The sequence below is a fragment of the Uranotaenia lowii genome, chromosome 3 (assembly GCF_029784155.1).
Source record: "Uranotaenia lowii strain MFRU-FL chromosome 3, ASM2978415v1, whole genome shotgun sequence".
NCBI lineage: Eukaryota > Metazoa > Arthropoda > Insecta > Diptera > Culicidae > Uranotaenia > Uranotaenia lowii.
In genome coordinates this window covers 304,722,760-304,740,298 of record NC_073693.1, presented here as the reverse complement: position 1 = coordinate 304,740,298, position 17,539 = coordinate 304,722,760, and positions in this window count along the sequence as shown.

The following is a 17,539-nucleotide window of genomic DNA, read 5'->3' as shown; positions in this document are numbered from 1 at the left end:
CAATATTTCTATCACATACGGCTAACAAACACTGCTGTAAAAAATACAACGCCCAAAGATCCTGAATACAGTTTTACATGGTAAAATTTTCATAATGTGCTACAAGTGTCAAAATTTCTACCACTAAGAGCAAGTTTACTGGTGTTGGGAAAAAGTGGTAGAAATTTTGACATTTTGAAAATTTTATCATGCAAAATTTTTTTCAAGATATTTGGGCGTTGTATTTTTTTACAGCACTATTTCTATTTCAGCCGTATGTAATAGAAATATTGCTATTTTTGCATCACAGCATGCGAAACAACAACACGTGTTGTTAAAAATCTTGAAGGTCAAAGATCTTGAAAATGTTTTTTTATGGCAAAATTTTCATAATGTGCTACAAGTGTCAAAATTTCTACCACTTTTTCCCAACACGATTGAACTTGCTCTAAGTCTATAAGAAGATTGTATAATTTGGTTGAAACCGTGCCTGTGATGTAATTGAGATTACTTCTGATTCTTACAGTACATTTCACAGTTGTTTAATTTGAAAAAAAAAAACGGTTAAGTGACCGAAAAATTGCGATGCTATCCAAAATATTTTAACCTACTTTCAAATTCCAGTATCAAGTACGATACCAGCTCAGCGTTTTTATTGTTTGGGAGATATCAGGCTTTTGTTTCAAGCTGTTGAATAAATTTATAGGTGGCATAGTTCCCAAAATAACGTTGCATTCCCAAAATAACGAATAACTATTTGACTAAAATTTCAAACAGCGAGAATTGGAAAGTAAAAGTTTATTTTCAAAGATTGCCATTTTTTTCTGGTCACAAATATTATGACCTTGCTCTGGTTTATAAACATGATCCTCCTTTCATTAAATTAACGCTAAAAATAGATCCACGCGCTACAAATGAGCGATCGCGGAGCAAAACTAGCCCAAGGGCCACGGCCCAAGTAACACAAATGAAGCTAGCCAACAATAGGAAATTTTACTATGGTTTTATAATGGATTTTTTTGGTAGCACGTTTTATGACTGTTTTATTATTCTCATGAAAAATGCTTATATTCTTGTTTCGACAATTTGTTTTCATGTAATTTTGAAAACGCTTATAAAGCTTTTACTATACATGGTGATTTTTTTAATGAGTTATGAATGCTATGTTTTTTTTTTTTTTTTCCTGTTGGGGAGAGAGTCCACTGCGACCATTAAGTTGATCTATTGTGGTTTACCCCGCGTTATTATTTTTACTTTGCTATGCTACTTGACACCCCTGCACTATTGGTTGAAGTTGCAGTTGTTTACCGGTAGCACTACGAGCACACACATTACTAGGCTGGATCTCCAAGTGCAATCTAAGCTCCCTTGAAAAGATCCATCCACATGTATGTGCTGCATCATTGAGACGTACAATTCCAAGGTATACACGGCTAGCATTTCACTAATGCTAAAACCGCCAACCTTCATCATACTATGTGTGCCAGGGTATGTCACGACCGGGATTCGATCTCATGATCGTTGGCTTAGAAGACAAGTATGCTATCCTCCAGGCCACGATCTGCTGGCTGAATGCTATGTTGAAACTACAATAAAACACAAAGATAGAAGTCTGTTCCAAGATTTCTTTTGAATGTTTCACAAAAGCACTCAGTGCCTGATTTTAAAATCGCCATAAAATTTGTGAGAGTTCTTGATCACGATATCAAGACATGACACGCTCAGGTTAGATTGCACATTTTTTTTATTGGAATTCCCGTATTATACATTTTTGATAAGTTGTGTGTGTTGTTTTTGAGTTAAATAAAAAAAAATCTTCGAAAAACTGCGAATCACCAGAAGTGGATTGAATATCTCTATAATATGAGTAGTGAGTGAGAAGGCTACACTAGTAGGAGACTTGACGGCATCATTAATTCAAGATGGCGGCTTCTGCTATTCTTTTCAAAGCTGTAAATTACTGGAAATCTCATGAAACATTCACAATATGGCTGTCAGGTGAAAGGGCTAAACGAGAATAAGTCGAATTTCGCTGTCCGACGTCATCTAGAAATCCAATATGGCGGCTTCGTTTAACATGAAAATACTGTTAATGGCTAAATATCACATTAATCCGCCACATTTTGGCTATCGTATTCGACTTCTCAGTCTGACGCTATCATAAAATCCAAGATGGCGGCTTGCGCTTAACTTTAAAATGATTTTAATCACTGAAAAAATGTCTGTGAAAATCGCATGAAATTCCAAAATTGGGTGAAAGGACTAAACTAGAAGAAGTCGAATTTCTCTATCTGATGTCATATTGGAATCAAAGATGACGGCTTTCGCAGAAATTGATGAAAAAAAAAATAACAAAAAAAAACAAAGTACAGATTGACATAACTAGTTGAAATTAGATACAGCGCGATAAATCTTGATGAAGATCAAGATGGAGATCAATATAAAACAATCTTAAAGAGATAAAACATGACAAAACTGGACAGAACAAGAGCCAACAAGAAAATTTGTAGACATTATAAGATGAGACCGTATGCCACAGAATGAAACATGGTTTAAACAGAAAAAAAACATGCTAAAAAAACAAAACAAAATCATCCAATATTATACAAAATTAAGCATAATTAAAAATGATATAAAGGTAAAACAAGGCTAAATAATTATGAAACAAAAATAAACAAGATGAGCACTTGTTGAAGTTAAAAAGTTTAAAATGTGGCTGAATCAAAGCAATCGAAAGATTCCCTTTAATTCTGATTTAGAAAAGGGAACTAAATGAAATCTTTCGATTGCTTTGATTCAGTAGAATAATTCTACCAAGTAGGCTCACAACACATATTAGATAGAATATGCGGAGCAATGACTTTAAGCGATTTTACCTAATTTTTATTTCATCAGTTCCCTGATTTTTAGAAAAAAGAAATGTTGGCAACCCTGCATGACATATAAAATGAAGATAAAACAACCCAAAAAAAAGCAAACTCACAAATATAGTAAACAGTAAATTGTTTAAAGCATATTTAATATAACATTAAAAGGCATTAAAAATAAACATTTTTTTTATTGAGATCATCAGCATTTAGAAGTAAACAGAAACCTCCATTTTGGATTCATCTGGTTCAAACTTTTTTTTTTATTTTTACCTACTTTTATCTTGTTCTATAAGTTTATATCTTGATTATACCTGTTATACCTTTTCTACGATAAAATTTACGTTTTTCCTAGATAAGTCTTGGTAATCTTCTGAATCAAAGCAATCGAAAAATTCCTTTTAATTCAACCACGGTAAATGAAAAGTTCATATACCAGTATTTCGATACCAACTTACTACCTTCTTCAGTGAACGTTTTCGATTGATGAACGTTCACTTAAGAAGGTAGTAAGTTGCTATCGAAATACTGGTACAGTACCGTTCATAATTGTATAGAAATTGAAAGCACGCGCACTGTCACTTCGATTTTGAACTTCCATATCTTTTTATTCTGATGATATTTTTGGAATAAAATTATCTGCGTTGGATAGATCAGCTATCACACTGTTATACCACAAAATATGAGCTTTCTGGAGTTTGTGTGGCCTGAGATACAGTAATTCTACGAAAATCGGACATTTTGGACTTTTACCATTAAAACTTTAATATCTCAGAAACTACACTACATTTTTATTGAAATTTTGCAGAGCAATTGTTGAAATATTAAGTTAGCATGACTGAAGTTTTTGAAAAGTTCTATCGATGGGACCAAAAGTTACGCGAGGTACAATATTTCAGACATGAACCTAGATATGCGATTTCTATAGAATTTTGGACGAATGTTTCCATAGGAAAATCCTATGTTATGTTTAACAACCAGTAGATCACTAAAGGCATGAGCCGTTTCAAATAAAGATGTTACAAAAAAAAAACCAGTAGATCTATTTGAACCAAAAAATCAAAACTATATCGCGAGATTCCGATTTGAAAAAACAAATAGCTCATTTATTCTATTTTTTCTTTTCTTCCTTGCCTTTGCCAGACATTTTTTGACCTATTTGTGGATGTGAACGATATTGTTCTCATGAATCGTCCAAAATTCTATAGAAATCGCATTTTTAGGTTCATGCCTGAAATATTGTACCTCGCGTAACTTTTGATTCCATCGATAGAACTTTTCAAAAACTTCAGACATGCTAACTTAATATTTCAACAATCGCTTTGCAAAATTTCAATGAAAAATGTAGCGTAGTTTCTGAAATATTGAAGTTATAATGATAAAAGTCTAAAAAGTCTGATTTTCGTAGAATTACTTTATCTCAGGCTACACAAATTTCAGAAAGCTCAAATTTTGTGGTATGACAGTGTGATAGTTGATCTATCCAACGCAGAAAATTCGATCAAAAAATATCATCAGAGTAAAAAGTTATGGAAGTTCAAAGTCGAAGTGACAGTGCGCGTGCTTTCAATTTCTATACAATTATGAACGGTACTGTATATGAACTTTTCATTTACCGTGGTTGAATTAAAAGGAATCTTTCGATTGCTTTGATTCAGTTGAATCATTCAACCAAGTAGGCTCACAAACACAACAGAGTTGGTAATCTTGTTTTATCTTGCATTGAATAATTTTTCTTCTTACCTATTCTCAACTTTGTTTGAACTTGTTTCGTCTACTTTGATATTAGTTTATCAATTATTGTTTTGGTTTTATTTGTTTTGTCAAAAACAAACAAAAACACGATGTTAAATAAAACAAGAAACGTAAGTAAAAAACATTTTATTTAACATCGCTTTTTCGCTTGTTTTGGCAGTTTTATCCTGTTCCGTCTTGTTTTATGTTGAAAATTCCTGTTTTTTTCATTATATGTTAGGCATTTTTTAATTTTCTATTACTTTGTTTTGTTTTATATGGTTCTATTTTTTTCACTTTGTTTCATTTTGTTTTATTTGGTTTTGTCTTGTTTTACCTTGTTTTAGTATATTCTGGTTAGTCTTGCTTAAATTGATTTTGTTTACTTCGGTCACTTTTTTCACAATTTTCACCTTTTTTGCCTTGGTTTGTGTTGTTTAGTTTTTTTTACTTTTAATCTTCTTCTACTTTATTTTATTTTAGTCTAATTTTGTCATATTTAATTTTTTTTTCATGTGTAATTTGAAGAATGTTTTTCGCGCATTTTTTTAAAATACTATTTCATACACATTTTAAGTAAAATCTTGGCCGGCATTAAAAAAAGAGTTTAAAAACATGCTTTAAAGATAACTTTTTTGTTATCGATTTTACTCTATCATTTTTCAATAATGCTCTTAAACGATCATGGTTGCTGAAAAAAAAACGTGTGGACAATGTTTACAAAAAATCACACCAGCACACACAAATACACTGACATCGTCTGAACTCGTCGAGCTGATTCGATAGGTACCTATAAAGGTATATCTAAGACCCATAATTAAGGATCTCCCAAATCGACCGATAACTATACCTTTCTGTAAGAAAGGCAAAACGCGGAGAACTAAATTCAAGAAAATTTGCCATGTTTTATAAAAGTTTTAGTGACCGAAATTTTACAGCATAATGTTTTTATCTAAGATTTAAAAAATGGTCATGATGACGTTTCTAGAATACGGTCAAAGAGCTATAAGAGTTTTGGTAATGTATGGAATGCGCTTTAGCTTTTTATTGTGCTTACCATTATAAAGCTAAAATTTTTACTTGGAGGTTAAGCCACCAATAAATGATTTAGGGAATTGTTCTACAACAGTGTAAACAGAAAATAAAACCAAGTCCATTGGTTTTCCTGTTGTCATGGCAATTCGAAACGACCGCTACCGCACTTTTTCATCGACGGACATGAATGATGAAACACGGCTTAATTAATTTGTCACTTCTGTTGTCCCTGGAAATGATTCTCCCTTCCGTTAAAACTCAGAACAGAACCACAACCCGGATGCAATTAGACACCGTTGTTTGAAGTATTGAATATTCATTTTAAAATTCCAGCCAGTCCACCCGCGATGTGACAGTCCTCTAGGAAAATCTGATTGCTCTCTTTGTGTGATCTGACACTTTCGGATAAGTTTCTCGGGACGAACGGTGCCATTTTAATGATTCCTCGATTTCGGTGCCACGACTCGGTTTCTTTTAATTGCTAGGAACTCGCATTAACTAAGATGGTTAGGTCCCCCTTTATTAAATTTTCACGTTTTCCGACACTTTTTGAGCGATAAGCAACACCGCGCTAATGTTCTGAGACCAATGGCGGGTGTAGCGATGAGATATGAACTCGCTAAAGTGTCATCTTACTTCGCGGAAAAGGGTTGCCACCGTAAGTTATGGCTACTTGATGATTTCCACTCATCATTTCCAACAAAGCAATCGTCGCCTTTTCACCGCGATTAATTAACCGCAATCTTGACTTCTTGTGATGGCCGGCCGTTTTTCTTTTTTTGGGGAAAAGCAACCCTTGCAGGGTTGACACATTTACTTGCGTTCAGTGTTGCCAGGTGCCGGCTACCTCACTTCTTCTTGCATTTATAAAAAAATGTGTTCAGAAGACTTCCCCCAAACGCAACCCTTTAGAAGAAAAATGAAACAATTTGCAAAGAAAAACAATAACTCGGGAAATTTCGCCCCGGGACAAAATTCGAATTTTCCAGGGCCTCGTTTTTATTCTTTTTGTAGCCCAGTCGGGCCCGGCTGTTGATAATTTTTAATTTATACCTTAAATATGTCACCAAAAGTTCGCGCTCGCGTCCCAGTTGGTTTTTGTGCAAAAGTATCTCGCCATTCGTCGTAACCCTTCAACTCGTCCCGATTCCGCTTCATCCAACTTTCATCTTTCCTCTACGGGCGATGGGTCTCGCCACGTTTTTCTTTCCACCCCGCTTGAAAAAGGGTTGAAATGCGATACTCATTATCGTGATTACTGTCATCAGGTGGTGTGGCTAGGCAAAGTTTTTCGGCTGGGTAGTGGTAATGATGTTGTTGGTTTTTTTTTGCAATGCGGCTGTACTGCTTATTACCTAAATAACTCTACTTTTAATTACTTAGTAAGTTTGAGCAAAATTGTTGATTAAAAAACCTAACACTAATTTTGAAATGTTGTTTGGCTTGTTATTAGTAAAGTAAAAAAATCTTTTATATACTGGAAAAAGTTTTATATACTGGAGTTTGGTTTACTTTAATGAATTAAAGCCTAACATGCAAATAACACTTTAAAATCAAAGTTGAAACTTTGCTTAGATAACACATGAGGGAGCAGTATTATTCCTTTAATTGAAAATTGGATTTCGTGCAATGTTTTGCTGTCGCAGTTATCCGTTCGTAGGTTGACTGAAAAGCGATTATCTTGTAGAACTCCGAAAGATAAAAAAAAAAATTTTTTAGATTTTTTCGGTAGACATAATTTTAAATCAAATTTCAACGAAATTCAGAAGCAACAACTACAAGTATGGAGTGGATTAAATAAAGTGTTCTGTAGTACTGTGAACGGTGGTGTTTCAGTTAGTAGAGAAAGTCATCGAACCTTTTTAAGATCCTACAAAATTATTTTCTAATACTCAATTTGATATTCAAGATCTGAAATTTTTATACTGTTTTTATTGCTTCAGGAGTTTTTATGTATTGTGTTAAAAAGAAAATTTACTGGAATGCATTTTCCACTTCTCCCTTTTCCAAAGTGGAAAGGGCTCACGAACACATTGTTAGTATCAAGGTGTGTATGTGTTTAATATAGGAGTTGTTACCGTATGTCAAATTCCCGATTCCCGACTCAATTGCTTGAAGGACTTATGTTTTTCAATTTTTTTTTTTGTTTCTCTAAATATCATATCTTATTCCGTACCCAAAAACTCACTTATAGAAAATTTGGTTCCATTATTCAATCATTAGTGCTTAAGCGATACAACAGAATTATATTTAAATAAGTTTTCGGGTTGTGCAAAAAGTTTGTATAGGAGCCTCACTTGACCTTTCTTATACTGACCTCGTTCGATTTTGGAAACAACTCCGTAAATTTTGTGTTGCCAAAATCGAATATTGTCAAAATCGAACGGGGTCTGTACCACCGCTGGAAGAAGGAAGGCGCCTTAAAAAAATCATAGAATAAATTTTCGTACAACATACTATCCCATGCCGAATTGCAAGTCAGTTTTTATTTAATTTTATTCAAACAATGGGTACTTGCCCTCTTGCAAGTCATCTTTTAATTAATTTTATTCAAAACAATGGGAACTTGCCCTCTTGCAAGCCATCTTTTATCAAAAAGTATTCAAGATCAATGGGAACTTGTCCTCTTGCAAGCCAACTTTTGTTCAATTTTATTAAAAAACAATGGGGATTTGTCCTCTTGCAAGCCATCTTTTATTCAATTTCATTTAAAAACAATGGGGATTTGTACTCTTGCAAGCCATCTTTTCTTCAATTTTATTAAAAAACAATGGGGATTTGTCCTCTTGCAAGCCATCTTTTATTTAATTTTATTCAAACCAATGGGGACTTGTCCTCTTGCAAGCCATCTTTTATTTAACTCCATTCAAAATCAATGGGGACTTGTCCTCTGGCAAGCCATGTTTTATTAAAAAATATTCTAGATCAATGGGGACTTGTTCTCTTGCAAGCCATCTTTTATTCAATTTTATTCAAAACAATGGGGACTTGTCCTCTAGCAAGCCATCTTTTATTAATAAGTATTCTAGATCAACGGGTACTTGTCCTCTTGCAAGCCATATTTTATTTAATTTTATTCAAAATGATGGGGACTTGTCCTCTTGCAAGCCATTTTTTATTTAACTCCATTCAAAAACAATGAGGACTTGTCCTCTGGCAAACCAACTTTTATTAAAAAAAGTATTCAAGATCAATGGGGACTTGTCCTCTAGCAAGCCATATTTTATTTTACTCCATTTCAAAACAATGGGGACTTGTCCTCTGGCAAGCCATCTTTTATTTAATTTTATTGAAAAACAATGGCGATTTGTCCTCTTGCAAGCCATTTTTTAAAAAAACAATGGGGATTTGTCCTCTTGCAAGCCATTTTTTATTTAATTTTATTCAAAACAATGGGAACTTTCCTTTTGCAAGCCATCTTTTATTCAATTTTATTTAAAACAAAGGGGATTTGTCCTCTTGCAAGCCATCTTTTATTTAATTTTATTCAAAACAATGGGAACTTTCCTCTTGTAAGCCATCTTTTATTAAAAAGTATTCTAGATCAATGGGGACTTGTCCTCTTGCAAGCCATCTTTTATTTATTTTTATTCAAAACAATGGGGACTTGTCCTCTAGCAAGCCATCTTTTATTAAAAAGTATTCTAGATCAATTGGAACTTGTCCCCTTGCAAGCAATATTTTTTTTGGACTATTCAATAACGATAGGGTTTTGTTCACCCATCTTTTATGTAGAAGTTATTTAAAGTAATTTCCTAAAGCTATTTCCTTAGTAGTCAAACCATCAGCTGATTCTTAATGACGACTTATATTTGACAAATCTTAGTCCGGAAACATAACAATTATATTTGGGCATGTTCAATTACCAGCATTATCTAAATGTAATTGATGCTAAGATAAAATGTAAGTCTAGCGATATGTTTTACAAAAATGTGTTTGTTTTTTTAGGTAGATTGGATTTGTGAATTATTTTTAAGAAACCATGGAAAACTTATCATCAACATTGAAAATGGGAATAAGATGTGATATTTTGATTTTTTTTTAAACATAAATAAAAGCGATCGTACCAGCAGTCAGCAAGTGTCTTAAGAAATATTTTCTAGAGACTTCAATATCAATTTAAACTTTTCTATCTTCTCTTTCCAGACAACCAAAAGAAACATTTACTTTTTCAAAATTTATGTCATACCGTTTTTTTTATATTTCAGCCAATCAAAATGGAGTCATTATTTTCCAAAGAAAGCCATCCCTGGGATCCCTGTTTCACAAATTCAGTTTATTTTTTTTTAAATTGTATTAACTTTCAAACCTTCTTTTTCAAAAATAAATGAAAAGTAAAATTAAGCGAAATATTTTGAATGACATATTGAGAAGATAAATATGAAAAAGGCAAGTTTTGTTGTATTTTAAACAAAGGCTTGGTTATTTTATTGAAATTTTACTTTTGAAATGACGTTTCTTACCTTCTGGTCTTTTAATTTTTTTTTTAACAAAAGTAATTGATGCTACTTTTTTTTTCTCAATTCTAAATTGATCACCATTATGATTTCTAAATTATCCTGATCTTCACACTACTCTTGTACTTACATTTTTCAAGCATTTGCTTCGGATTGTTGCGTTTTACTTCAATTAGGTTGGAAGCCAATTTTCAACAATTTTTTTCCTCGAAAACCATTAAAAAACTGTCCCGCCTAACGACTAGAAAAAAAATCGTGAAGAAACACAACTGCTTAATTTTTTATTCCTCCATCACACGCCACGACATCATTCAAATTAGGGTTCTTGGTTACGCGCTTAAATTCAAATCTTCTCCCTCTTCAGTGTTTTTTTATTCAAGAAAAAAGGTGGAAAACGACCGAAAAAAATGAAGTGGATAAAAGTGTAGTACAGATTGATAATGTCCCACCAGAGCAAACAATTTTCACGTTATGTCTGTCTTCTTTTCGACTCGATTCACCCCAGCCGGGCTTTGAAATTTTTACCTCTGAGCCGCCATACGCATAAATAGACCGAGAGGATCATGAGATGACATTGCTGATTAAATATTTTCGTAAGTCTCTTGAGATTTGTGTTTTCCCCGGGCAGCTTTTTTTGGCAGAAAACCTGAACAAATCACAAACGATTCCGATGATCTATTGACAATTTGACGATGCCTAAGGAGGGCGGGTCTTTTGAGAGGCCTTCCAGTTCAGTTGCTGGGAAATGCGTGTCTTTACTGACAAGACTTATGACGGGCCAGAAGAAACTGAAGCAGGGACGATGAGAAGGCTAACCGAGGCGCCCGGAGCTATGCAAATATTAGCTTACTCACGTCGATTAATTAGCATCAGCTTTCGAGTGACATTTTAATGAGCAGTTGGTCCGGACTTTGATTAGTTTCGATTGTTGAAGTTTTTGTACACTCTGATGAATGTGGTTGATAGAAATTTCGGTATTATTATTTTTTTTCGGTATATCGATTACAAATCAACTTTGTTCATTCAGATAAATATTTATTGTAATGCAAATAAAAAAACATTATTTTCTATCAAATTATTGAGTAGTTTTAGCAGAATATTGTTGTCGCTGTTTTCAAAAATACAGATTCAAACGATTTTTTATGGAGCTCTTGAAATATTTCCAAGATGATTGACTAGTCACATTCACCATTTATCATTGAACCCAATAGACGATTTTTTTTAAATAAATTTAAGTGATCTTTCATCATTCTCATTATCCTTTTTAATCATAAAGTGTGTTATACGTTGATAAAACAAACGCGTTTTGAGTTCCATGATTGCAGGCCTAGGGCAGTAGAACAAGTTCCACATTGCCAATTATTGCTACTCCGTGGTTGACCGAGGTTATCAATTTTGTTCAGGGGTCAAAAGAATGGTATTGACAACACATTCACAATGCCCAAAACTGATGTACTCTCTTTGAACGTCAATAACGGTGCCGGCTAAGTCCTAGAAGTCAACAGATAGATAGGAAATATCAAGAAAAGGATGACAGAAGAGGAATTCATACTTTAGGACCAAGGTCACCTCCGCATCCTAGCAAAACAATTTTTTTTAAATCTGGGTTATGGGATTTGATCAGGAGACACTTTTGATTAGTGATCTGAGTTTCAATTCCTCTTTTTCTATGCTTTTCTATTTCTTTTTATTTCCTAGTTGAAATTTTAAATTGATAAATGCTGTTTTATTTTCGTTTGAATTGCATTTTAATCTATCCTTTTAAACGGAATTTTAACTGCTTACATTTCAACTATTTCTCTTGTGGTTCTATTTTTATAAATTAAGTTTTTCAAGCTTTTATTTCAAATTTTTCTTCATTTTAAACTTTTTAACAAAAAAAGATCAACTCGTTAATTATACAGTAATGATAAACTGTGTCATAGAAATGCAAAAATGCAGAAGGCAATAAATAAAGTAGATAACTAAGAGGCGTTAAGCCGTTTAAATATCAATCATTAGACAAAATAGAACAGGACACACTTATGTGACAAGTTAGCAGAGAAAAACATTTTAGCTTATAGAAAAAATTCAATCGTTAATTAAATGACTATTCGAAAAAAAAAGTATATTGCACCCAATTAAAACGCTTCATTTACTAAAATTAATTTTTAGCCAATAGATTTTTAATATGTATAGCGGTTTGTTTTTATAAACTACTAGCTGATCCCGTACGAACTTCATTTCGCCAGCAATTATAAAAATGTGATAAAATAAGATTATGTTTTTCAATCAAAGTATAATACTCCTTACACTGAATAGAAAATAACTATTCTTCAGAGTATTTTTATCAAAAAGTTGGAAAACCACCACATTAACCACCGCACCACTTCAATTCGTACCTTTACCCGTACAAATTCCACAAAAAATTTGAACTTTCCATTTACCGTGGTTGAATTAAAAGGAATCTTTCGGTTTCTTTGATTCAGTTGAATCATTCAACCAAGTAGGCTCTCAACACAATAGAAAAAATTGTCGCGAAAACTGTTGCTCTTACATGAGAATGACGCTTTTTCGTTACATGACTTTACGAAATTGTACACCCACAATTCTGAATAAATATTGCGGAAATTGCACCTATTTAGACTCCTGTGCAAATAATTTCCACGCTGAAATATTTTCGCACTGACGCATACATAGACAACCCGTGTCAGTTTTTCTAATCAGCCGTTGCTCGCTTCTGATTTTCGAATCACATTTCCAAATGGCATAATCGTTATTGTTTTGGCGAAAATTATTATCAAATGCGAACCAAGGAGTTTAATAACGATAATTGACCGATCAACAAATGAAAAGAAACGAACAGAAAATAGAATGCATTCTGTACATTCGGGTACAAAAATGTAAGTGGAACAAATAAATCATGCATTATTCGGGCGTTTTTAGAATTACTGAAAAATTAGCCAAAAATTATGGATTCACTGACCATTTTTACTGACACACCAGTCGCAATTGTTTTTAATTCAATTTTATCCAAAGATGTAAAGAATATCGATATGTGTCATTAGACTGAGTCGATTTGGGGTCATTTTGGAATTTCTCAAACCCTGGAGTCTAAAAACCTTCGTCTTGGTCTAAAACTCATCCATGATTTTTTGCAAAATTTTTAAGTGACGTTTACCTACATGAGTAAATTTGAGCTTTTAGATTTCTATGGGAAAATTGAATATTTTGTTCTGAAAAATCAACATCATTTTTGTTTCGTCTGTGGAACCGAGCCAGCTGATGGTTTTTGTGCTAATTTATAAAATTCCTGAAGGAAATTTTCCGCTGAACAACTTTGTCGAAGACCGTAACTTCGTATCTTATTAGAAAAAAAAAGTGATTAGCTGTTTAACAGGGGTGTGTCTTTTCGCATTGATTAACAATAAATTCAATTAACATCACTGCTTGAGCCTCGCGAAGTGTTGCATGGAAAGTAGTCACGCAATAACTCGCTAGACACTCTGCAGGAATGTCATTTGAATTTATTGTTTATCAGTGCGAAAAGACATACCCCTGTTAAACAGCTAATAACTTTTTTTCCTAATAAGATACAAAGTTACGGTCTTCGACAAAGTTGTTCAGCGGAAAATTTCCTTTTGGAATTTTATAAATTGGCACAAAAACCATCAGTTGGCTCGGTTCCACAGACGAAACAAAAATGATGTTGATTTTTCAGTACAAAATATTCGATTTTCCCATACAAATCTAAAAGCTCAAATTTACTCATGTAAACATTACTAAAAAATTTGCAAAAAATCATAGATGAGTTTTAGACCAAGACGAAGCATTTTAGACCCCAGGGTTTGAGGAATTCCAAAATGACCCCAAATCGACTCAGTCTAATGTGTCATTGTCTATGTATAGGTCTGTGAGCAGATTTTACTGCGCGCAAATTATTTGCACGGGGGTCTAAATAGGTGCAATCTGCGCAGTTTGTTGAAGACGGCAACGGTGCGTATGATAGTTGATTTTTTGGTAGAAATAATTTGAAGTAACTGAACTCTGATGTTTGTCCTTTATTCATATAGTCCCTTTTCAACTTTTAGCACATGATAGTTTATATAAAGAATGTGATGGTGTTAGTGAGTGCGGAATTGTTACCTGTCAAATCAGATTCTCTCAATAGTCTAAAAATTCATGCAATTGACAATAACTGTGCACAAATTTTCTCATCGATCCTAACTTTTAACTCATTATTACACCATACGAATCGATTCATCTTACCTAAAAAATCCCGTGTGTGTATTTTAACATCCATTTAATTGTCCGTCGCTTAAAATCCTGATGTGGAATTATTAATCCGAATACGATGCATAATAACGTCAATATCTAAAAACCATAAACCGTTCATATGGACGACCCTGTTTGCTGACCCTTTACACCAAATTTGATACCTGAAATCGATTTCCCATCCCTTAAACTTCTCGGGTGGCAATTTTTATCTAAATCTAGTAAATAATATTGTCAAAATCGCAAAAACAGTGATTAGGTAATATGGACGACCCCTTTGGCCGACTCGTTATACAAAATTTGATATCTGAATTAGGCTGCCCGTCTTTTTTAACCCACATGCATGAATTTTCATTGAAATCAAATGAACAATAACATCATTATCACAAAAACAGTTAACATGTAATATGGACGACTCCTTTTGCCGACCCCTCACACCAAATTTGATACCTATAATCGATTATCTGTCCCTGAAAACTTCCGTGTGCCAATTTCCATCTTAATCCAATTTATAATAACTTCATTATCACTAAAACAGTGAACATGTAATATGGACGACCCCTTTTGCCGACCCCTACCCCGAAGTTGTATAATTGAAATCAATTGTTCGTTTCAAAAAACTCCCGTGTGCCAATTTTTCATCTCAATCCGGTGTATAATAACGTCAATATCGCAAAAAAAAACAATGAACAGGTAATATGGACGACCCCTGTGGCTGACCCCTTTTACAAAATTTGATTTGAACGTCTTTTAAAACCCACACGCGTGAATTTTCATTGCAATCCAATGTACAATAACGTCAGTATCGCAAAAACAGTGATGAGGTAATATGGACGACCCCTCCTATCTACCCTTGGCCCGAAATTGGATTATTAGAATCAATTGCTCGTCCCAAATAACTCCCGTGTGCCAATTTTTATCTTAATCCAATGTATAAAAACGTCAATATCACAAAAACAGTGAACAGTTAATATAGACGACCCCTTACTCAAAATCTGATACCTGAAATCAAATGCCCATCACTCAAGACACTCATGTACAAATATTCATCTTAATCCGATGTATAATATCGTCAATATGGCTAAAATAATATTTGTGTTACAGAGGCGAACCAGCCTGCGGCTGAAAACCTCTAAAATAAAGGCAAAAAAAATATTCGTGTTGTATGGACGACCCCCTTCAAAGGGGTCATCCGAAAATTTAAAAAACATTTTTATCAATCCTGGTCATAATGAGCACCCATGCCAAATTTCAGCTCTCATGGTCTTAAGACTATTGAAGACAAACACACAAACGAACAAACAAACAAACGGAAATTGATTTTTATAAATACAGATTCTAAAAAAATTGTTGGAAAATCTAAAAAATCAATTTTGATTAAGGTGATAAGATCGAAAGATAGAGAAATCATCACATCAATTCTATTGTTCTTGTAATAACAGGTTAAAAATATTTTTTTGGTATCCACCTGACTAAAGCTGAAGGAAAAAATTCACAGTTTTTAGCAATATTTTATCTAAAAACCTGACAAAATCCGGGCATTTGATTTCAAAATTGTTGATTAAAAATCCGGGCAATATCCGGGTAAATTTGGTCATAACCCAAAAATTAGTTAAAACAAATCGAATTTTTTTTTTATTATAACTCATCAACAGTTTTTATATCATATTATTGGCTTTCAAAAAACTTTTCATGATCATTTTTATAAAACTTGCTCAAAAAATTTCGTTTTGAATGAATAAATAGAAATTGTACAAAACAATTGGTGTTTTTTTTGCTTCGGCAAATACAGTGAATAAATCCGGGCAAAACCTGGGCTTTTTATATGAAATCTGGGCAACCGGGTAGAACCAGACTTTTGTCAAATTTTATTTTAAATATCTCCTCAAACCAGGATAAAACCGGGCAATTTGGTTACCTATATAAAACAAACTCGAACGAAACTCGAACAATTTTTAAACTATTCTGATCACATTTGGTTTCGCCCAATACCAATATTGTGGGAATTTCATGCATTTTTCAGTGGTTCACAGCATTTTCAACTTAAGCGGAAACCGCTATCTTTGATTTCAAGATGGCGTCATGAATAGACTTCTACTAGTTTAGCCCTTTCACTCAATACCAATATTTTGAGGTTTCATGTGATTTTTAGTCATTTACCACTTTTTGAAGCTCAGCGGAAGCCGCCATCTTGGATTTCAAGATGGCTTCAGATAGCGAAATTCGAATTCTACTGCAGAATTTGGAGAGCACATCCAAGCATGGAAAAAATCGCATCGATGAACGATCAATTTGCCATCGGTGGTGAATTCGTTCAGTTCTAACTGCCAATCAAAGCAATCGGGAATGGAAAAAGTTTACACACCAAAATGAACGCTTACGATTGCAATCCCGAACGAATGAAGTTTGACAAGCTTCGGGTAAACGAACCGAAGCACAAAGCATTCACCGCAGTAAACTGGATCGCTTTTTATTTTCACCACGGACATTCGAACTGATTCGCAAACACAATCACCAAACGATTGCAATCGCGATTGTATTGGCGAATGTTTCGCAAAGGAATTTCCCGGTAAAGGATTAAGCCATCGGGTGTTTATTTTGCGGCTAAATTTGTGTGTTACGGCAACCGCGCTAGCCATTTGCTCTGGTATTGCATATCATCCAGGCGCATAGCTCGGATCTCACATGGATTTTATTTTTCTATTTAATCGACGTTTCTGCAAGTTTTGATTTTAAATTTGCCAGAGACGTCAATTTAACAGCTTAACGATATATCGCAATGATAAAAAACATTTTTACATGGATTTTGGACAAAAATAGTGGCTCTAATAAAGCGGAGGATCGGATAACCGGAACTTTGATGAGCGGGATTCAACTGTACATATATAATGCTACCGGAGGTAGCACTGAGATATTTCAATGTAATCAAATACTGTTAATGTCTTGAAGGTTATGCGACTTTCATGACAATTATTAATAAAAATACTCTTGTACAATACCTGAATTTTGTTCATATTAATTACTATTTGCATACTCAAAGGCGCTTATCGGGCTCACTGTTTACAAGGACTAAAATGCATGTTTTTTAGACCAAAATTTTAAAGTAATTTGTTGTTAGCTGTATTGCTTTCGTAGCTTTTGCTTAAGATGTGAAATACCTTGGTTTTTTCAGATCAAATGTCTTTCTACAAAAAAGAGTATATTTGGTAAAAT